The 24,027-nt window shown below is 37.5% G+C and overlaps 1 long non-coding RNA gene across 1 annotated transcript in view; it reads left to right on the top strand.

Annotated features, from left to right (window-relative positions):
* Positions 1-24,027, top strand: part of LOC123574031 (uncharacterized) — a 208,637-nt gene that overhangs the window by 87,665 nt on the left and 96,945 nt on the right. The window contains exon 2 of the long non-coding RNA XR_006698848.3: positions 22,325-22,426. This is a non-coding gene — a long non-coding RNA (uncharacterized lncRNA). The remainder of the gene's footprint in view (positions 1-22,324; positions 22,427-24,027) is intronic.

Here is a 24,027-nt window from a genome sequence, read left to right as displayed (position 1 = left end):
TTTGAGAAGTGTCTGTTCATATCCTTTGCCCAGTTTTTGATGGGGTTGTTTGATGTTTTCTTATAAATTTGTTTAAGTTCTTTGTAGATTCTGGATATTAGCCCTTTGTCAGATGGGTGGATTGTGTGAATTTTCTCCCATTCTGTAGGTTACCCGTTCACTCTGATGGTAGTTTCTTTTGCTGTGCGGAAGCTGTTTAGTTTAATTAGATCCCATTTGTCAATTTTGGCTTTTGTTGCCATTGCTTTTGGTGTTTTAATCATGAAGTCCTTCCCATGCCTATAACCTGAATGGTATTGCCTAGGCTTTTGTCTAGGGTTTTTATGGTTTTAGGTCTAACATTTAAGTCTTTAGTTCATCTTGAATTGATTTTTGTATAAGGTGTAAGGAAGGGATCCAGTTTCAGCTTTCTACCTATGGCTAGCCAGTTTTCCCAGCACCATTTATTAAATAGGGAATCCTTTCCCCATTTCTTGTTTTTGTCAGGTTTGTCAAAGATCAGATGGTTGTAGATGTGTGGTATTATTTCTGAGGGCTCTGTTCTGTCCATTGCTCTATATCTCTGTTTTGGTACCAGTACCATGCTGTTTTGATTACTGTAGCCTTGTAGTATAGTTTGAAGTCAGGTAGCATGATGCCTCCTGCTTTGTTGTTTTTGCTTAGGATTGTCTTGGCAATACAGGCTCTTTTTTGGTTCCATATGAACTTTAAAGTGGTTTCTTTTAATTCTGTGGAGAAAGTCATTGGTAGATTGATGGGGATGGCATTGAATCTATAAATTACCTTGGGCAGTATGGCCATTTCCATGATATTGATTCTTCCTATCCATGAGCATGGAATGTTCTTCCATTTGTTTGTGTCCTCTTTTATTTCGTTGAACAGTCATTTATAGTTCTCCTTGAAGAGGTCATTTACATCCCATGTAAGTTGGATTCCTAGGTATTTTATTATCTTTGAAGCAATTATGAATGGGAGTTCACTCATGATTTGGCTCTCTGTTTGTCTGTTATTGGTGTATAGGAATGCTTGTGATTTTTGCACATTGATTTTGTATCCTGAGATTTTGCTGAAGTTGCTTATCAGCTTAAGGAGATTTTGGGCTGAGATGATGGGGTTTTCTAAATATACAATTGTGTCATCTGCAAACAGGGACAATTTGACTTCCTCTTTTCCTAATTGAATACCCTTTATTTCTTTCTCTTGCCTGATTGCCCTAGCCAGAACTTGCAACACTATGTTGAATAGGAGTGGTGAGAAAGGGAATCCCTGTCTTGTGCCAGTTTTCAAAGGGAATGCTTCCAGTTTTTGCTCATTCAGTATGATATTGGCTGTGGGTGTGTCATAAATAGCTCTTATTATTTTGAGATACATCCCATCAATACCTACTTTATTGAGAGTTTTTAGCATGAAGGGCTGTTGAACTTGAGTAGGTAAACAAAGCAGCTGGGAAGCTCAAACTGGGTGGAGCCCACCACAGCTCAAGGAGGCTTGCCTACCTCTGTAGACTCCACTTTTTGGGGCAGGGCATAGCTGAACAAAAGGCAGCAGAAACTTCTGCAGACATAAACGTCCCTGTCTGACAACATTGAAGAGAGTAGTGGTTCTCCCAGCACAGAGTTTGAGATCTGAGAACGGACAGAGACTACCTCTTCAAGTGGGTCCCTGACCCCCGAGCAGCCTGAGAGACACTTCCCAGTAGGGACCGACTGACACCTCATACAGCCGGGTGCCCCTCTGAGGCAAAGCTTCCAGAGGAAGGATCAGGCAGCAACATTTACCGTTCTGCAATATTTGCTGTTTGACAGCCTCTGCTGGTGATACCCTGGTAAACAGGGTCTGGAGTGGACCTCCAGCAAACTCCAACAGACCTGCACCTGAGGGTCCTGATTGTTAGAAGGAAAACTAACAAACAGAAAGGACATCCACACCAAAACCCCATCTGTATGTCACCATCATCAAAGACCAGAGGTAGATAAACCCACAAAGATGGGGAGAAACTAGAGCAGAAAAGTTGAAAATTCTAAAAATCAGAGAGCATCTTCTCCTCCAAACGAATGTAGCTCCTCGCCAGCAGTGGAACAAAGCTGGATGGAGAATGACTCTGATGAGTTGAGAGAAGAAGGCTTCAGACAATCAGTAATAACAAACTTCTCCAAGCTAAAGGAGGATGTTCAAATCCATCACAAAGAAGCTCAAAACCTTGAAAAAAGATTAGATGAATGGCTAACTAGAATAAACAATGTACAGAAGACCTTAAATGACCTGATAGAGCTGAAAACCATGGCACGAGAACTACGTGATGCATGCAGAAGCTTCAGTAGCTGATTTGATCAACTGGAAGAAAGGGTATCAGTGATTGAAGATAATATGAATGAAATGAAGTGAGAAATTTAGAGAAAAAAGAGTAAAAAGAAATGAACAAAGCCTCCAAGAAACATGGAACTATGTGAAAAGATCAAATCTACATCTGATTGGTGCACCTGAAAGTGACAGGGAGAAGGGAAACAAGTCGGAAACACTCTGCAGGATATTGTCAAGGAGAACTTCTCCAACCTAGTAAGGCAGGCCAACATTCAAATTCAGGAAATACAGAGAATGTCAAAAAAATACTCCTCGAGAAGAGCAACTCCAAGACAGATAATTGTCAGATTCACCAAAGTTGAAATGAAGGAAAAAATGTTAAGGGCAGCCAGAGAGAAAAGTCGGGTTACCCACAAAGGGAAGCCCATCAGATTAACAGCAGATCTCTTGCCAGAAGCTCTCCAAGCCGGAAGAGAGTGGGGACCAATATTCAACACTCTTAAAGAATTTTCAAACCAGAATTTCATATCCTGCCAAACTAAGTTTCATAAGTGAAGGAGAAATAAAATCCTTTATGGACAAGCAAATGCTGATTTTGTCACCACCAGGCCTGCCTTACAAGAGCTCCTGAAGGAAGCATGAAACATGGAAATGAACAACTGGTACCAGTCACTGCAAAGACATGTCAAATTGTAAAGACCATCGATGCTAGGAAGAAACTGCATCAATTAATGGGCAAAATAACGAGCTAATGTCATAAAGACAGGATCAAATTCATACATAACAATATTAACCTTAAATGTAAATGGGCTAAATGCTCCAATTAAAAGACATAGACTGGCAAATTGGATGAAGAGTCAAGATCCATCAGTGTGCTGTATTCAGGAGACCCATCTCATGTGCAGAGACACACATAGGCTCAAAATAAAGGGATGAAGGAAGATCTACCAAGAAAATGGAAAACAAAAAAAAGCAGGGGTGGCAATCCTAGTCTGATAAAACAAACATTAAACTAATAAATATCAAAAGAGATGAAGAAGGTCATTACATAATGGTAAAGGGATCAATTCAACAAGAAGAGCTAACTATCCTAAGTTTACATGCACCCAATACAGGAGCACCCAGATTCATAAAGCAAGTCCTGAGAGACCTACAAAGAGACTTAGACTCCCACACAATAATGGGAGACTTTAACACCCCACTGTCAATATTAGACAGATCAACGAGACAGAAAGTTAACAAGGATATCCAGGAATTGAACTCATCTCTGCAGCAAGCAGACCTAATAGACATCTACAGAACTCTTTACCCCAAACCAACAGAGTATACATTCTTCCCAGCAGCACATCACAGTTATTCCAAAATTGACCACATAGTTGGAAGTAAAGCGCTTCTCAGCAAATGGAAAAGAATAGAAATTATAACAAACTGTCTCTCAGACCACAGCGCAATCAAACTAGAACACAGAATTAAGAAACTCACTCAAAAACACTCAACTACATAGAAACTAAACAACCTGCTCCTGAATGACTACTCGGTACATAATGAAATGAAGGCAGAAATAAAGATGTTCTTTGAAACCAATGAGAACAAAGATACAACATACTAGAATGTCTGGGACACATTTAAGCAGTGTGTAGAGGGAAATGTATAGCACTAAATGCCCACAAGAGAAAGCAGGAAAGATCTAAAATTGACACCCTAACGTCATAATTAAAAGAACTAGAGAAGCAAGAGCAAACACATTCAAAAGCTAGCAGAAGGCAAGAAATAACTAAGATCAGAGCAGAACTGAGGGAGATAGAGACACAAAATTCCCTTCAAAAAATCAATGAATCCAGGAGCTGGTTTTTTGAAAAGACCAATAAAATCAGTAGACCTCTAGCAAGACTAATAAGAAAAGAGAGAAGAATCAAATAGATGCAAGAAAAAATGATTAAGGGCATATCACCACCAATCCCACAGAAATATAAACTACCATCAGAGAATACTATAAACAGCTCTAGGCAAATGAGATAGAAAACCTAGAAGAAATGGATAAATTCTTGGACACATACACCCTCCCAAGACTAAACCAGGAAGAAGTTAAATCCCTGAATAGACCAATAGCAGGCTCTGAAATTGAGGCAATGAGTAATAGTCTACCAACCAAGAAAAGTCCATGACCAGATGGATTCACAGTCGAATTCTACCAGAGGTACAAAGAGGAGCTGGTACCATTCCTGCTGAAACTATTCCAATCAATAAAAAAAGAGAGAATCCTCCCTAACTCATTTTATGAGGCCAGCGTCATCCTGATACCAAAGCCTGGCAGAGACACACACACAAAAAGAGAATTTTAGATCAATATCCCTGATGAACCTTGATGCAAAAATCCTCAATAAAATACTTGCAAACCGAATCCAGCAACACATCAAAAAGCTTATCCACCATGATCAAGTTGGCTTCATCCCTTGGATGCAAGGCTAGTTCAACATACACAAATCAATAAACATAATCCATCATATAAACAGAACCAAAGACAAAAACCACATGATAATCTCAATACATGCAGAAAAAGCCTTTGACAAAATTCAACAGCCCTTCATACTTTTAGTTCTTTGAGGAATCTCCATAGTGTTTTCCATGGTGGTTGTGGTAGTTTACATTTCCACCAACAGTGTTCCCTTTTCACCACATCAACCAACATCGATTATTTTTTTATTATGGCAATTTTTGCAGGTATAAGGTGATATCGCACTGTGGTTTTGATTTGCATTTCCTTGAAAATTAGTGATACACAGTTTTTTAAAATATGTTTAAAATATGTTTGTTGGTCATTTGTGTATCTTCTTTTGAGAATTGTTCAATTCATATACTTTTCTTAGCCCAGTTTTTGATGAGATTTTTTTTTCTTGCTGATTTGTTTGAGTTCCTTGTAGATTCTGGATATTAGTCATTTGTCAGATGTATAGATTGTGGTGATTTTCGCCCCCTCTGTGGATTGTCTGTTTACTCTGTTGATTATTTCTTTTGCTGTGCAGATGATTTTTTGTTTAATTAAGTTCCATCTATTTATCTTCACTTTGTTGCATTTGCTTTTCGGTTCTTGGTCATGAAGTCTTTGCCTAAGCCGATGTCTAGAAGGGATTTTCCAATGTTATCTACTATAATCCTTATGGTTTCAGGTCTTAAATTTAAGTCATTGATCCATCTTGAGTTGCTGTTTTTTTAAATTTAATTTTATTTTAGATTCCAGATACATACGCAGAACATTCAGGTTTTTTACATAGGTAAACAAGTGACATGGTGGTTTGCTGCACCTATCAACCCATCTCCTAAGTATTAAGCCCCACATGCAGTAGCTATTTGTCCTGAGGCTCTCCATCCCCCCCACCCCACTGTCAGGCCCTGGTGTGTGTTGTTCCCTTCCGTGTGTCCATGTTTTCTCATTGTTCAGCTCCCACTTATTAGTGAGAACGTGCGGTACTTGATTTCTGTTCCTGTGTTATTTGCTGAGGATGATGGCTTCCAGCTTCATCCATGTCCCTGCAAAGGACATGATCTCATTCCTTTTTATGGTTACGTAGTGTTCCATGGTGTGTATGTACCACCTTTTCTTTATCCAGTCTATCATGAATGGGCATTTGGGTTGGTTCCAAGTCTTTGCTATTGTGGATAGTGCAAAAATAAACCTACATGTGCATGTATCTTCATAATAGAATGATTTATATTCTTTTGGGTATATACCCAGTAATGGGATTGCTGGGTCAAATGGTATTTCTGATTCTAGATCCTTGAGGAATCACCACACTGTCTTCCACCATGGTTGAACTAATTTACATTCCCACCAACAGTGTAAAAGCATTCCTATTTCTCCACAGCCTTGCCAGCATCTATCGTTTCTTGATTTTTTTAATAATCACCATTCTGACTGGCATGAGATGGTGTCTCATTGTGGTTTTGATTTGCATTTCTTTAATGATTAGAGATGTTGAGCTTTTTTTCATATATTTGTTGGCCACATAAACGTCTTCTTTTGAGAAGTATCTATTCGTATCCTTTGCCCACTTTTTGATGGGGTTGTTTTATTCTTGTAAATTTGTTTAAGTTTCTTGTAGATTCTGAATATTAGACCTTTTGCAGATGGGTAGATTGTAAAATTTTTCTCCCATTCTGTAGGTTGCCTATTCACTTTGATGATAGTTTCTTTTGCTATGCAGAAGCCTTTTAGTTTCATTAGATCCCATTTGTCAATTTTAGCTTCTGTTGCAATTGCTTTTGGCATTTGCATCATAAAATATTTGCCCATGCCTATGCCTATGTTCTGAATGGTATTGCCTAGGTTTTCTTCTAGAGTTTTTATAGTTTTGGTTTTACATTTAAGTCTTTAATCCCTCTTGATTTAATTTTTGTATAAGGGATAAGGAACAGGTCCAGTTTGAGTTTTCTGCATATGGTTAGCCAGTTTTCCCAGCACCATTTATAAAATAGGCAATCCTTTCCCCATTGTTTGTTTTTGTCAGGTTTGCCAAAGATCAGATGGTTCTAGATGTGTGGTGTTATTTCTGAGGTCTCTGTTCTGTTCTGTTGGTCTCTACGTCTGTTTTGGTGTCAGTACCATTCTGTTTAGGTTACTGTAGACTTGAAGTATAGTTTGAAGTTGGGCAGTGTGATGTCTCCAGCTCTATTCTCTTTGTTTAGGATTGTCTTAGCTATACGGACTCTTTTTTGATTCCATGTGAAGTTTAAAATCGTTATTTTCTAATTCTATGAAGAATGTCAATGGTAATATGATGGGAATAGCATTGAATCTATAAATTATTTTGGGCGGTATGGCCATTTTCACAATATTGGTGCTTCCTATCCACGAACATGGAATGTTTTTCCATTTGGTTGTGCCCTCTCTTATTTCCTTGAGCAGTGCTTTGTAGTTCTCCTTGAAGAGGTCCTTCACATTCCTTGCTAGCTGTATTCTTAGGTGCTTTATTCTCTTTGTACCAATTGTGAATAGGAGTCCATTCATGATTTAACTTTCTGACTTTCTATTGTTGGTGTGTAGGAATGCTTGTGATTTTTGAACATGTTTTTGTATCCTGAGACATTGCTGAAGTTGCTTATCAGCTAAAGGTGATTTGGGAATGAGATGATGGGGTTTTCTGAATATAGAATAATGTCATCTCCAAACAGAGACAATTTTACTTCCTCTCTTCCTATTTGAACACCTTTATTTCTTTATCTTGCAGGATTGCTGCGGCCAGAACTTCCAATACTATGTTGAGTAGCAGTGATGAGAGAGGGCAACCTTGTCTTGTGTCAGTTTTCAATGGAAATGCTTCCAGCTTTTGCTCATTCAGTATGATATTGGCTATGGGCTTGTCATAAATAGCTCTTATTACTTTTTTTTTTTTTTTTTTGAGACGGAGTCTCGCTCTGCCGCCCAGGCTGGAGTGCAGTGGCCAGATCTCAGCTCACTGCAAGCTCTGCCTCCCGGGTTCATGCCATTCTCCTGCCTCAGCCTCCCAAGTAGCTGGGACTACAGGCGCCGCCACCTCGCCCGGCTAGTTTTTTGTATTTTTTAAAGTAGAGACGGGGTTTCACCGTGTCAGCCAGGATGGTCTCGATCTCCTGACCTCGTGATCCGCCCGTCTCGGCCTCCCAAAGTGCTGGGATTACAGGCTTGAGCCACCGCGCCCGGCCCAATAGCTCTTATTACTTTGTGATATGTTCCATCAGTATGTAGTTTATTGAGAGTTTTTAACATGAAGAAATGTTGAATTTTATCAAAGGCCTTTTCTCCATCTATTAAGATAATCATGTGGTTTTTGTCATTTGTTCTGTTTATGTGATAAACTACATTTATTGATTTGAGTATGTTGAACCAGCCTTGCCTCCCAGGGATAAAACCGACTTGATCATGGTGGATACGCTTTTTGATGTGCTGCTGGATTCAGTTTGACAGTATTTTATTGAGAATTTTTACATCAATGTTCATCAGGGATATTGGCCTGAAGTGTTCTTTTTTTGTTGTGTCTCTGCCAGGTTTTGGTATCAGGATGATGCTGGCTTCATAAAATGATTTAGGGAAGAGTTCCTCCTTTTCAATTGTTTGGAATAATTTTAGAAGGAATGGTATCAGCTCCTCTTTGTATCTCTAGTAGAATTCAGATGTGAATCTTTCTGGTCCTGGGCTTTTTTTGTTTTTTGTTTTTTTTGGTTGGTAGGGTATTAATTACTGCCTCAATTTTAGAACTTGTTATTGGTCTATTCAAGAATTTGACTTCTTACTTTTTTAATCTTAAGAGGGTGTATGTGTCCAGGAATTTATCAGTTTCCTGAAGATTTTCTAGTTTATTTGCACTGAGGTCTTTATAGTATTGTCTGATGGTAGTTTGTATTTCTGTGGGATCAGTAGTGATATCCCCTTTATCATTTTTTATTGTGTCTATTTGATTATTCTCTCTTTTCTTCTTTATTAATCTAGCTTTATTAGTCTATCTATTTTGTTAGTTTTTTCAGAAAACCAGCTCTTAGATTCATTGAATTTTTGAAGGACTTTTCAAACCTCTGTCTCCTTCAGTTCTGCTCTGATCTTAGTTATTTCTTGTCATCTTCTAGCTTTTGGATTTGTTTGCTCTTGCTTCTCTAGCTCTTTTAATTGTAATGTTCAGGTGTCAATCTGAGATCTTTCTACCTTTCTGATGTGAGCATTTAGTGCTATAAATTTCCCTTTTAACACTGCTTTAGCTGTGTCCCAGAGATTCTAGTATGTTGTATCTGTGTTCTCATTGGTTTCAAAGAACTGCTTAATTTCTGCCTTAATGTCATTTTTTACCCAGGATTCATTCAGGAGCAAGTTGTTTAATTTCCATGTAGTTATGTGGTTTTGAGGGAGTTTCTTAATCCTGAGTTCTAATTTGATTGCACTGTGGTCTAAGAGACTGTTTTAATTTCAATTCTTTTGTATTTGCTGAGGAGTGCTTTACTTCCAATTATGTAATGAATTTACAGTGAGTGCCATGAGGTACTGAGCAGAATGTATACTCTGTTGTTTTAGGGAGGAGGCTTCTGTAGATATCTATCAGGTCCATTTGATCCAGAGCTGAGTTCAAGTCTTGAGTATCCTTTTTAATGTTTGTCTCAATGATTTGTCTAATATTGACAGTTGAGTGTTAAAGTCTCCCACTATTATTGTGTGGGAGTCTAAGTCTCTCTGTAGGTCTCTAAGAACTTGCTACATGAATCTAGGTGCTCCTATATTGGGTGTATATACATTTATGATAGTTAGCTCTTCTTGATGGAATAATCCTTTTACCCTTATGTAATGCCCTTCTTTGTCTTTTTTGATCATTGTTGGTTTAAAGGCTATTTAAAATAGGATTGCAAAAACAGAGATATAGACCAATGGAACAGAACAGAGTCCTCAGAAATAATACCACACATCTACAGCCATCTGATTTTTGACAAACCTGAGAGAAAAAAGAAATGGGGAAAGGATTCCCTATTTAAAAAATGGTGCTGGGAAAATTGGCTAGCCATAAGTAGAAAGCTGAAACTGGATCCTTTCCTTACTCCTTATACAAAAATTAATTCAAGATGGATTAGAGACTTAAATGTTAGACCTAATACCATAAAAACCCTAGAGGAAAACCTAGGTAGTACCATTCAGGACATAGGCATGGGCAAAGACTTCATGTCTAAAACACCAAAAGCAACGGCAGCAAAAGCCAAAATTGACAAATGGGATCTCATTAAACTAAAGAGCTTCTGCACAGCAAAAGAAACTACCATCAGAGTGAACAGGTAACCTACAGAATGGGAGACAATTTTTGCAATCTACTCATCTGACAAAGGGCTAATATCCAGAACCTACAAAGAACTCAAACAAATTTACAAGAAAAAAACAAACAACCCCATCAAAAAGTGGGCCAAGGATATGAACAGACATTTCTCAAAAGAAGACATTCATACAGCCAACAGACACATGAAAAAATGCTCATCATCACTGGCCATCAGAGAAATGCAAATCAAAACCACAATGAGATACCATCTCACACCAGTTAGAATGGCGATCATTAAAAAGTCAGGAAACAACAGGTGCTGGAGAGGATGTGGAGAAATAGGAACACTTTTACACTGTTGGTGGGATTGTAAACTAGTTCAACCATTATGGAAAACAGTATGGCGATTCCTCAAGGATCTAGAACTAGAGGTACCATATGACCCAGCCATCCCATTACTGGGTATATACCCAAAGGATTATAAATTATGCTGCTATAAAGACACATGCACACGTATGTTTATTGCGGCACTATTCACAATAGCAAAGACTTGGAATCAACCCAAATGTCCATCAGTGACAGACTGGATTAAGGAAATGTGGCACATATATACCATGGAATACTATGCAGCCATAAAAAAGGATGAGTTTGTGTCCTTTGTAGGGACATGGATGCAGCTGGAAACCATCATTCTTAGCAAACTATCACAAGAACAGAAAACCAAACACCGCATGTTCTCACTCATAGGTGGGAACTGAACAATGAGATCACTTGGACTTGGGAAGGGGAACATCACACACTGGGGCCTATCATGGGGAGGGGGGAAGGGGGAGGGATTGCATTGGGAGTTATACCTGATGTAAATGACGAGTTGATGGGTGCAGCACAGCAACATGGCACAAGTATACATATGTAACAAACCTGCACGTTATGCACATGTACCCTAGAACTTAAAGTATAATAATAATAAAAAATAAATAAATTAATTAAAAAAATAAAAATAAAATAGGATTGCAACCCCCGTTTTTTTTTTTTTTCTTTCTATTTCCTTGGTAAATTTTATTCCATCCCTTTACTTTTTAAGACTATGTGTGTCTTTAAATGTGAGATGGGTCTCTTGAATACAGTACACCAATGGGTCTTGACTATTTATCCAATTTGCCTGTCTTTGTCTTAATTCAGGCATTTAGCCCATTTACATTTAAGGATAATATTGTTATGTGTGAATTTGATCCTGTCATCATGATGTTGGCTGGTTATTTTGCACACTATTTGATGCAGTTTCTGTTATTGGTCTTTGTATTTCAATGTGTTTTTGCAGTGGCTGGTACCAGTTTTTCTTTCCATATTTAGTACTTCCTTCAGAAGCTCTTGCAAGGCCAGCCTAGTGGTGACAAAGTCCCTCAGCATTTGCTTGTCTGAAAAGGATTTTATTTCTTCCTTCTCTATGAAGCTTAGGTTGGCTGGATATGAAAATCTGGGTTGAAAATTCTTTGCTTTAAGAAGGTTTAATATTGGCCCCCACTCTCCTCTGGCTTGTGGGGTTTCTGCTGACAGATCCACTGTTAATGTGATGGGCTTCCCTTTGTAGGTAACCTAGCTTTTCTCTCTAGCTTCTCTTAACATTTTTTCCTTGATTTCAACCCTGGAGAATCTCATGATCATATGTCTTCAGATTGATAATCTCATAGAGTATCTTAGTGGGGTTCTCTGTATTTCCTGAATTTCAGTGTTGGCCTGTCTTGCCAGGTTGGGGAAGTTCTCCTGTATTATATCCTGAAGTGCGTTTTCCAACTTGGTTCCATTCTCCCTGTCTCTTTCAGGTACTCAAATCAGTTATAGGTTCAGTCTTTTTACATGGTCCCATAGTTCTTGGAGGTTTTGCTCATTCCTTTTTATTCTTTTTTTTTTTCTTCTAATCTTGTCTCCCTGCCTTATTTCAGTGAGATAGTCTTCAAGTTCTGATGTTCTTTCTTCTGCTTGATTTTTTTCTGTAATTGATACTTGTGTATGCATCACAAAGTTCTTGTGCTGTGTTTTCTAGCTCCATCAGGTCATTTATGTTCCTCTCTAAACTTGTTATTCTAGTTACCAGCTGCTGTAACCTTTTATCATGGTTCTTAGATTCTTTGCATTGGGTTAGAACATGCTCCTTTACCTCAGTGAAGTTTGTTATTACCCACCTTGAAGCCTACTTCTGTCAATTTGTTCATTTCATCTTCCATCTAGTTCTTTGCCCTTGCTAGAGAGGTGTCACAATCATTTGAAGAAGAGGCATTCTGGCCTTTTGAGTTTTCAGCATTTTTAAAAAATTCTTTTGCATGTTCATGAGTTTGTCTAGTTTTGATCTTTGAGGCTGCTGGCCCTTAGAAGAGGTTTTTGTGGGGATGTTTTGTTGATACTGTTGATGCTTTCTGTTTGTTTTTTTTTTTTTCTTTTGTGTGTGTGTGTGTGTTTGTGTGTTTGTGTGTGTGTGTGTTTTCAGTAGTCAGGTTCCTCTTCTGTAGGGCTGCTGCAGTTTGCTGGAGGTTCACTTCAGGCCCTATTCATCTGGGGCACTCCTGCACCTGGAGATGTCACCCAAGGAGGCTGGAGAACAGCAGAGATAGGTGCCTGGCTCCTTCCTCTGGGATCTCTGACCTTGGAGGGCACTGACCCGATGCCAGTAGGAACACTCCTGTATAGGGTGTCTGACAACTTCTGTTGGTGGGTCTCACCCAGTTGGGGGGCATGGGAACCAGGACCCATTTAACCAAGCAGTTTGGCTGTCCCTTGGTGGAGGGGGTGTGCTGTCCTGGAGGGAAAACCACTTGTCTGGGCTTCCCAGATTCCTCAGAGCTAGCAGGGGGAAAACTAAGCTTACTGGTCCAAGGAGACTACAACCATTCCTCCCACTAGGGGCTTAGGCCCAGGGAGATCAGTGTTATGCCCCTATCCCCCTGTGTGGAGTTGCTGAAGTTCTTGCAGGGAGGCCCCACCCAGTGAGGAGGGATGGGTCAGGTTCCAGCCTAAAGAGGCAGTCTGGCCACTATCTACCATAGCTAGTGTGCTGCACTGTGGGGAATACCTCTTGGGACCAAGCTCTCCAGTCTCCCTGGCTCCTCCAGGGGAAAAACGTGGCCTTGAGCTATAGTGCTGGCTGCCGCCCTTTCCCACTGGGAGTTCAGTGTCTTACATAGTTAGTAGCCACAATACTGGTGGTTGTCCATCACTCTCCATCCCTTTGCTCTGCTTTATTTTGATAGCACTCTTTACTACCTAAAATTACCTAAAAATATTTTATTCGTTTAATTATTGACCATTTTAAATACATAATGGGAAGAATGTGCACACAATGCTGTTAGGAACACTGTCTCTCTTGTTCCCTCAATAGCTACAGCACCTAACCAGGAACCTGGCACAGAGCAAACACTCTATATTCCCTGAATAAATGCATAATAGCTGCACAGGATTGGGGAGCCTAGGACAAACAGACTGTCTCATTCACTTCTGGAAGATGTATAAACTGGGACAAACTAGGTAGTAAATTGTTAGTATTTACCAAATATTTTTCCATCAGAAAGGAAATTTTCCTTTTCAGTTTTTACAAAAATAAATAATATAATTGGGCATGGTGGCTACACCTGTAATCCCAGCAATTTGAGAGGCCAAGGTGGGTGGATTGCTTGAGCCCAGGAGTTTGAGACCAGTCTGGGCAACATGGCAAAATCCTGTCTCTACAAAAACTACAAAAAATTTGCTGGACGTGGTGGTATATGCCTGTGGTCCCAGCTACTCAAGAGGCTGAGGTGAGAGGACAGCTTCAGTGCAGGAGGTCCAGGATGCGGTGAGCCATGATTGCACCACTGCACTCCCACATGAGCAACAGAGTCCTGTCTCAAATAAATAAATAAATAAATAACATTCATAACCTCTTGAGTCTGCAATTCTACATCTAAGATTTTGTCATGAGAGCTTATTTCTACGTGCGGATCTGACATAGTTATATGGATTTACTGCAGTGCTGTTTGTAAGGATGATACATTGAAAACAAATGCCTGTCAGAAGATGACTAGCTAAATAGCAGGGTACCCACAGAGGAGATCTTATGCAGCTATTAAAAATGAGATATATTTATTTATCTTTCTACATATTTGTCATTTTATATTCTATGAGTCTATGCGTACATGCCTGCATATCTGTGCTGCTCTCAAACAATATTTTAGATATGTTCAGTAAAGTAAATAAAGTGTAAACAGTTGTAGATTATTCTCTAACTGGAGAAAATACACATACGTATCTTTGTACATGCACATACTATATATATTTGTATAGATAAAAACAACTAGTGACACTAGCTGATTACAGGTAGGTGGACTGAGTACTAAGGGGCAGGTGTGAGAAAGAGAATTACCTCTTACTGTAAGCTCTTTTGTGCTATAACATTGATTTTTACTAAATTGATATTATTTATTTAGTAAATATTAAAAATTAATAAAAGAAATAAATTTGCCTTTAATTTACATATGTCAGAGGATTATTCCTTTATGTTTTTCTAATTGTTTTGTATACACATGTGAAATCTTAGCATCTTTAATTGTATTTTCCTTGTAATTAAACTACAACAGTGTTATTTCATCCATATGATTCATTAGAGCTAAATATTTTAATGTGTATCCTGAGTTGTAAATTTTTCACAAAGAAGCAATGTTGAAAACATCTATCTTTACATAATATATTTCTGTTACTATACTGTAAAAGTATGTAAAAACAATGTAAAATAACTTTACCTTGATCAAACTGATAATAATGGAAATGTGTGCTTTATAAACCATGAAACTGTCTTTGCAATGTTTTCAAATAGCCAATTAACTTACATTCCATTTTGGCTTAAGTGATCTGATAAAACACAGAATCACTCCATCAATCCTCAGTCAATGAACCCTTACTCTTCAAAGGTTAATGCTTCATCCTACCTCATTGAATTGAATAGTTTTGTCTCTTTATATATTAAAGCAAAATGTATATTTTTAACTAGCATTTTATTTAGTTCTCATTTATATAAAAGGCAATGAGAAAAAGGATGTTATGAAAATAGAATGGTGTAATAAATAGTTTCATTATGGGATTATTCTGCCCTTTCTAAAATAAGACAGTATTCTATGAAAGGAAATTATAGATACAAAATACAGCATTCTGTTTTCATTAGTTTATTTCTAATGTTCAGCAAGATTTAATATGCAATATTTTAAAACCCTCAGCCCAAGCTTTGCAAGTTATAGAACACTACAGGGACACGATGGCAAGAACATTAATTTCTTTCTCTCTTGGCTATTATAAAGGAGCCCTTATGTGGCTACAGAAACTAGTCTTTATATTTTAATCTTATTCCACTCTGGACTAGAATTTTGTTCTTAAGTATGTTTCACAGAACTAATGTTTCAGTGATTGGAAGTAATAGTCTTAGAGCGATTTTATGCACATGAATTTCATCTCCAAAGTTACTGTCCTCCTGCTCAGCCGCTGCTGGAGATGGACACATGGAGATTGGACAAGTGCCCAAGGGCATCAGTGCCAGGCAGGAATGCTTCAATCATGACAGTTTGCACAACACAGCCACTGTCATCTCATTAGCAGGCACGAGCATTTTTGCCACATGCTGATTAATACAGTCACACCTGGTCTCACCATGTCATCCTAAAGATCGGAGCTGGACTTATTTTGTATTCCTCCAAGCTTCTGGCCATTTAATTCCATGACATCACAGGACAACAAAGTCTATCCAAGAGGTCACCTGGTCCAATCTGCTGCTTCCAGGAATACCAATAGTTAACCACTGAAAAATGAATGGGTTTCTGTTACATTTTAAAATGTCTGCTGGGATGGTGATTCCCCACAATTTGTAGCCAGCTTCAGTGTTCAATCAGCCTTATAATTGTAGTGGAATGGGATGGCTGGTAAAGAAGAAATTACATCTTATTTTTCTTTTAGTTAAAAGGCAGAAAAACTGTTTTTCAAGAGCTGCCAGTCTTGTCAACTTCCACCCTTAGAGACAACTACAGACAGTTTTGGAGGATTTCCTGGTACCAGGAAGAATAACTTGAGTAGTTCCTTTACTTGTCCTGGAGCCTTCACACTCATGCATAGTCACCAATCGAGAAAAGAACCACATGTTGTCTCATATGTGTGTGTGTGTGTGTGTGTGTGTGTGTGTGTGTGTGTGTGGGTGTGGGTGTGTGTGTGTTTGGGGGGATAGTAACTAGAAGATTTCTGATTAATTCAGATCTTCACAAGTGAGGCTATCTGGTGGAAAAAAATAGCCTTTTAGATATAAATAAGTCTTTTTAGATATAATTAAAGTAAGTCCCGATATAGAGCAAATTATCTTGATCTATAAATTAAGGCAAGTTGTTACTTCCCAGTCCTTAACTTCATTTTTGTTAACATCACCCAAAATCATTAAATAAAATACAGAACTTGCTTTTGTTTACTTTTTCTCTTTAGTTGATTCAAAATACCAAGGCCTCTTCTGCCACATTTGCCCAATAGTTCATTTTATTTTGTTTATAATTCTAATATTTACTACTTTACAATTTGTTTAATCTAATAACTATAAAGTCCTAGATATTTGTGCTATAGTACATTATAGTACTCAATCATTTTCTTATCAGGAACTATGAAGATTGTACTAAGTGCTTGAGAAAGAACTAAATAGGAATAGCAGCTGTAAATATATGTAATTAATTTGAACACTAAAATAATTTTAAAAAATCATCTTCTAACAAATCATTCATTATTTTCTCTTCCATGCATATGGGGCTGTTCTAGGAGAGGGACGTGGTCTTGATCCTCTCAGGTTTATTTCCCCATCTATAAAATGAAAGGCTTTATTGAAAGGCCGGGTTTATTTCTACTAATCTACGGAGCCAGTGTAGTAGAGGAGAATGGATTAAGATAGATTCATTTACAAATCCTGGCTCAGTAACCTTCTAACAACACAATCTGAAGTAAGTTCCTCTGCTTCCCTGAAACTCTATTTCTTCAATAGTAAAATGTTAATAATCCCATTTGCAGGACTACTGTGAACATTGAGATAATACATGTCAAGTGCTTGCATGGTGTGTTCCCAAATTGGCAGTCATTATCTAAGAATTTTATCTTTGGACAAAAGTTAGTGTGACATATTTTAAATCATTAATGATTCCAAATTCAAAGTTAGCATCTGAACTCTTAAGCCAAAAATGCCATTTTATTGGCTTTTTATACCATGGGTTGCTTTTCCCTTGGCACCATTTGTAGCTCTTTTCTACCTAACGTAAAAAAAAAGAAAAAAGAAAAAGTGGTACAGATTTGTCATCAGATACTATACAATAGTGGCTCAAAATTTTCCACCCTGGGAATTAGAGAACACAGAAGAGATTTCTTTGTCAGACATAGCCATATCAGTAGTTTTCTCCAAAGAGACCAGTATATGTTGCAAAATATAATTTCAGGAAACAAAAAGGCCTATTTTAAGGTAATTATATTTAGCTCTATGATATACACCTGAAACAATTACAGATCCCTTTAGAAGATAAATAGAAAGTATGAAGTTTGCACTGTATATCTTCTCCCTCTTGTGAAAAGGGAAACTGAAATAAATAAAAATAAATCACTTATTCAGTAAGCATTCAACAACTAAAGTGTGCCAGGTAGTGTGATTACTTGGAAAACAAACAAACAAGCAAAAAAATAAAGACAATTTAAACAGTGCATTCAGGAATTTGACATGGGCATTCTAAGTTATGTGACATAAGACCTATGTATCAATAAGGGTCCTTATTACAAGCAACAGGATCCAACTTTTACATATAAAACATATTTCCCTAAAGGCTATTATGAAGCTCATTGAAACCTTGATGAGACTGAAGAACCAGCATGGAGGATGAATATATGGAAATAATTACCTGCACACCACAGCAGTGGTTTGGAGAGTTAGCCATTGCCCTGGGACAGAGCTAGATGCTTCACTTATCACCTCATAGTACTTCTCACCCTCCAAGGACCCCATCATCCTGACACTGCTGTGGCCACCACTACCAAGGAGAAGGTACCCCTGTACAAGATTCCAGATCTATGTCTCTGATTTGTAGATGGTAAGTCACCTGCCAGTACTGCAAAGAATGCTGGGAAATTGAATTTCTAATCTTCTCAGGTTCTATAATGAGTGGCAGCCACTGCTGAGTTTCATACAAAGTGAAATTCCTCAAAAGAAAATTTTCACTGAGCAGGTGAGTTCATAATCCAGTTTATCTAAAATAATGATAAATATTCACTATGCTGCTTGAAACTATCACCATGCTATTAATTTTCCACACATTCTATTAACTTTCTGACAGGAGTCATGTTACTCCTCTCCTGTGTTCTAAGTTCAGTCATGGGTCACTTATTGATGGGGATATTTTCTGAGAAATGCATCATTAGGCAATTTTGTTATTGTGTGAACGTCATAGGGCATACTTACATAAACCTAGATGGTACAGCCTGTGACACACATAGGCTATATGGTATAGCCTATTGCTCCTAGGCACAAACCTATACGGTATGTTACCATACTGAATACTGTAGGTAGTTGTAACACAGTGGTATTTGTGTATCTAAACACATCTAAACATAAAAAACATACAGAAAAAAATATGATATAAAAAATAAAAGATGATACCCCTGTATAGGCATTTAGCATGAACGAAGCTTGCCAGACTGGGAGTTGCTCTGGGTGAGTCAGTGAGTAGTGAGTGAATGTGAAGGCCTAGGACTTTCCTATGCACTACTATAGACTTTATAAACACTGTGCAGAACAGCCAGACTGCCCTACGTTTATTAAAATATTTTTCTTTGTTCAATAATAAATTAACCTTAGCTTACTATACTTTTTTACTTTATAATTTTGAATTTTTTAAAAAACGTTGTCTCTTTTGTAATAGTACTTAGCTTAAAACACAAGCACATTATACAGCTGCACAAAAATATTTTTAATATTTTTATGCTAGAAGCTTTTTGCTATTTTTAGAATGTTTTATTTTTTACTTTTTAAACGTTTTTGCTAAAAATGAAGACACAGACATACACGTTAACCTGGGCCTATACAGGGTCAGGATCATCAAGACGTCACTAGGTGATAGCCATTTTTCAGCTCCATTAGGATCTTAAGGGAGCACCATGGGATATGTGGCCTGTCGTTGACCAAAATGTTGTCTGTAGTGCATGACTGTACATGGATAGACGGTAATGTACATATTAGTACTCATAGTGCAAGCAAATCTTGACTAGAAGTCTGTAATAATCTGAAGACTCAACAGCTCCACCAAATCTCCCTTCCCTCTCCTTCAAGACAACAAACTGTGTGGCTCTGTTTTTACTTTTCTAGCCCAGTCTTCTCATGAAGGATTTCTGCTGAATAAAATTCAGCCCCTTTGAACAGTTCACTTGGACCAATCTCTCTTGTGATTAAGACATCACTGCTTTTAATAAAGATACCCTCAAATATATCTTTAGGGTGATTCTATCTCTTCTCTCATCTATTCTGGGATAGTTCATAGCATAACTGTCAGAAGGCAAACTTACTTAATTCAAAATAATAATATTTATTTATTTTTTCAATTATTTGGTGATAGACACATTGCATATACTGTGTCAATTCCTTATAACCAGGCAAATGTTGGTATAAAACTTAGTTATCCTTAGATGTGAGGAGACAGTTTTGGGAGGTTAATTAACTTGCCCAAGATTTCAAAGCCAGAAAGGAGCAGTGCTGGGAGATTCTACCACACTGTGGATATTCTCCATTCCTGATGCCTGCAAGTGGGTGATTCTGGGATGCGGATGGGGCAGTGAGGAAGACTTACCACGTCTCCTTGTGCTGGCGTCCATGTTGTTATTCAAATGTCAGGTGAATTCTATCCCAGTCCTTACCAAATCACTATTTCTACCTTCACAGAATGTAGATTTTAGTTACATGCAGACAGCTGTACAAGATTACATGTTACTTTTTCCTCTGGTTCACATTTTTACTATCTTGTGATTAAAGCTGTTTATAAGATGCAGGTATGATATAGCTGTCATTTGCCAACAGAGTGGTTGATTATTTAGTACATGTATCTCCTGTCTTCTTAGGGATCCAGCTTGCTTAGGACTAGAAAAAAAGGATTGCAAAATAGACATTGGTTATTAAAACAAAACAAAACAAAAAACAAAAAACACCAGAAAAGATTTTCATTTATCCTGGAAAGTGTGTTTTCACGATCATTTGAATACATAATTTTTAACCAAAATTAGGGATGGATATAGCACCTTTACATAGCTACTTTTCACATAATTGACTCAGCAATTTTTCAAACACTATGAAATGCCTTCTTTTATATGTGTTTAACTGAATATGAGGTAGTAAATACATACCCATGTTGTGTTCAGACAACAAATAATTTTGTTCATTTCCCCTTAAAGGAGATGTTTAAAATTCAACACTGAAGGAAACTGTTTTTTTAACCTAAAGTTCCAGTCACCTCTGAAATTAAGATAAATGGCTTTAAAGAGACCATCTTGCATGTCAAGAGTTTTGTTTACAAAGCACTATCTTAATGAGGTTAATAGAAATGAATTTGGAACAAATGGACTGAATAGCCTTGGAATATACAACTGAGAATGTAATGAAAAAAGTGTTTGGTACAAATGTTTTAGATTTTACTGTATCCAAAATAGTTAGATAATATTATAATGGTGAATGTCCAGTCCAAAACATAGTTTCAAATATACTCTTTAATGCTAATCTGAAAGTATTGATACACCATATGTAATAAATGTACCTTTTGGTATTTCTAAAGTAGCTTTTAATATTATGTTATTCTATGACCAAGTCATATTTAAAGTAAAAAAAGATTTAAAAAAGTAAAATGTATCTTAATTCCCTCAGCATGTATAATGCAAACCTCATTGTTCCAGTGAGAACCCACACTATTTATAGTTAGCTTGATGCCTGGGTTTGACAGGCAGCCATCTGGGGCACTGCAAGAGGCCATTTTGAAAACACAAACCTTCAATAAGATCAAAGTGTCTACAGACGTATTAAATTATACCCAGATAGAAAAGTATGTGTCCTCAGTCTTTCATGTGAAATTTAACATTGATACATGCTCTATGCGTTTTCAGTTTCATGTGTACACATAAAATCCATACCACTGAAATGCTGAGAGATGGCTGGAAAAAAAAAAAAAGAATCTAAACTAGGATCACATGTCCTTTCCGGCCTCTAACTGTGGCATTCATCTGACATAATAGAGACTCAGAAACACAGTGCGCCTTCACTCTGCGGGGGTTACAAAGCTGTTCAGTGTAGGAAATCAGCACGTGAATATCTCTACCCCTAGCTAGAAAATGAAAAACACCTGACACTTGAGAACTGTTAGTACATGATTTGAATGCCATTAGGGGCTGCTCCTACACATTTCGTATTACAGCTGTGGAGTGTGTAACCCATGAATAGCACTTGTGTTATGTTTGCTTTAAAAAACTGTGTTGATCCCTCCAGGCGCTCTATTTGCAAGTACTCCCACATGAGGCATAGAGCAGGGGGAAACTGGAGCAAACAGATCTGTCTTACAGAGAGACTGTTCTACAAGGATATATTTTTAGAGGCTGGAGAAATGGGTAGTGTACCTCCCACTCCGGTTATAACTTTTAAAAGACCTTGGCCTAGGAGGTCTTTTATTGACTTAACTAAAACTATTTGTACAATGTGCAGGGCTCAAGGTCTAAGCAACCATCTCCATGTGGCTGAGAGTTTATAATAAAGTTTGACGTGGCCTTTCTGGATTTAGTTTGTGGAAGGAAGGTTATAACACAAGTGTTTTTCTTTGGAAAAAGCTGCTCTTTGGGGTTTTTAAAACCACTTCTCAAATTGTGAAAATCAGATCAGAGATAATCTTTCAATATGTTACAAGGTTTATGTTTCTTTTGGATTTTTTTTCAGGGTGGCCTCATTTTAGAATTTCAGGGTTGGAATACAATGTCTTAATATCTTTTGAAATAAAATTTCTATATGTTTTCTGTATATACAAACCAGTCTACACCAAAGTGGTGTATTTTAGAAATATGGAAGCTAACAACTAAACTTGCTTCTGAATAATCGAGTACATCATGAAAATGATAGCTGGATTTCTGCCGTAGTTTTCTGTTCTGATCACAAATTTTGATAAGCTCCTTTGCTTTTTTAAATTACTATTAGGATTTATTTGTTTGTTTGTTTGTAGGTAGCTATCAGGATTACACAGGCATACCTGGAAAGGAATTGGGCTTGGAGCATGGTTGCGCCTGAAAAAGAAATCTGTCAATTACTGAACAATGGCTATCTGGTGAGTGATTTACATATATCGCTCCATTTAACACACATACAACTTTGCAGATATTCCACAAGGTAGATATTATATTTATTTTTATAGATGAGAATGCTTTCTCAAACTATAAAATCAGGAAATGGTAGAGATGAAACTCAAAGTTGTCATAAAAGTTTGCGCTTGTAAACATTTTCTATTGCCTTCATCAAATAATTGTGAAAATTTCCCAGGATTCCTGTCTTCAAAAAAATCTTTTCAAATCTTGACATGATTCTTGATTACTGAATAGCTCTATCTTCTTTGCCTTTTAAATAAATATCTAAAGAACAGTCTAAGAAACTTGATAAAATCCCATTTCTGTATATAGTGGTTTGCAACCCTGAATGTCATTAAAATCATCTACAAAGCTTTTAAAAAATACCAATGGCTTATCCTATATCAGACCATTCACATCAGAATGGCTGGAGGTTGAGTCAGGACATGGATATTTTTAAAGGCTCTATTGGTGATTCTAATAAGCAGCCAGGGCTCAAAACCTGGCCTATATATTGTCATAAAATGCATAAATTCTGGTTCTCCACACGTCTTCATCAGCTATAATAAAAATTATAAAAATGTTTTATCTTTTTTTGGAAAACAACCAGTGGCATTTTTATGTATTTACATGTGGGCTTATCAGCACACTATTCTTCCTAATTGGAGGATGTGTTGCAATCCACATCTTTCGAAGTCAATGTTAAGAACAGTGACTTAGAAAGCAACCTGGTAGGCAACTGGGGATACAAGAGAATAAGGTTGATATCACTTGGTCTTAAAACTTTTTGTCTTTTTTTTTTTTTGACCAGTAATTTAAAATACATGTCTTGTTTAAAAGGTGCCATCTACCTGCCCAGGCACCTGTAACCACTTTTTATTAGAGAAATAAAAAGTGAGGAAAAGTGCAAAAACCTGTTCAAGGACTTTTAATTCTATGTTTATCTCTCTCTGGGGCAACATGCTGGTGTGGAGTCCCTTCCAATCACTATTATTTGCTATTGAATTAGGTTTTGTCTAACTCGCCTCCCAGCCTGGCTTATGTCTTTAAACCACTGCCCCAATTCAGCCAGCCATGAGTACAGATTCAGTTTCTCTGCCAGGTGTTAACAAACTTCTCTGTTATTGACAGCATGAGGAACAAATGACACATATACCTTTCTTTTGTAATTATATCTATTGGCAAACATCATTTTCCTATCACTGAAAATGGCAACATCATCAAGTGTCAAAAGTTCCTAGAAAACTGAGATCAGTTCTTAAGAGGCAATGCTGTGAAATCAAGGTAGATGTTACATGAGAGGAGGTCTGTTCTTAAGAGAAACACTTTGGGTATTAAGTGATATTAAATTCTCATACCCAGTGATCTACACTGAGTTTGGGCAGCAGCTGGGGAAGGAAGTACTCTACATTTTGGCAAATTAAAGGACAGCTAAAATTTATAAGCTCTGTACATCTTCTGGTTGCATCCCTGATTTACTCACCATCATTTTTCCTCCTCATTTTTTTGCTTTAGAAGACTGAACTAGAAAGATTTCATCCATAGGCTGCATTATACTCTGGCTACAAGTTGGCCAGTGGGACTA

The sequence above is a fragment of the Macaca fascicularis genome, chromosome 6, assembly GCF_037993035.2.
Source record: "Macaca fascicularis isolate 582-1 chromosome 6, T2T-MFA8v1.1".
In the NCBI taxonomy this organism is placed as follows: domain Eukaryota; kingdom Metazoa; phylum Chordata; class Mammalia; order Primates; family Cercopithecidae; genus Macaca; species Macaca fascicularis.
This window is presented reverse-complemented; position numbering and strand designations above follow the sequence as displayed.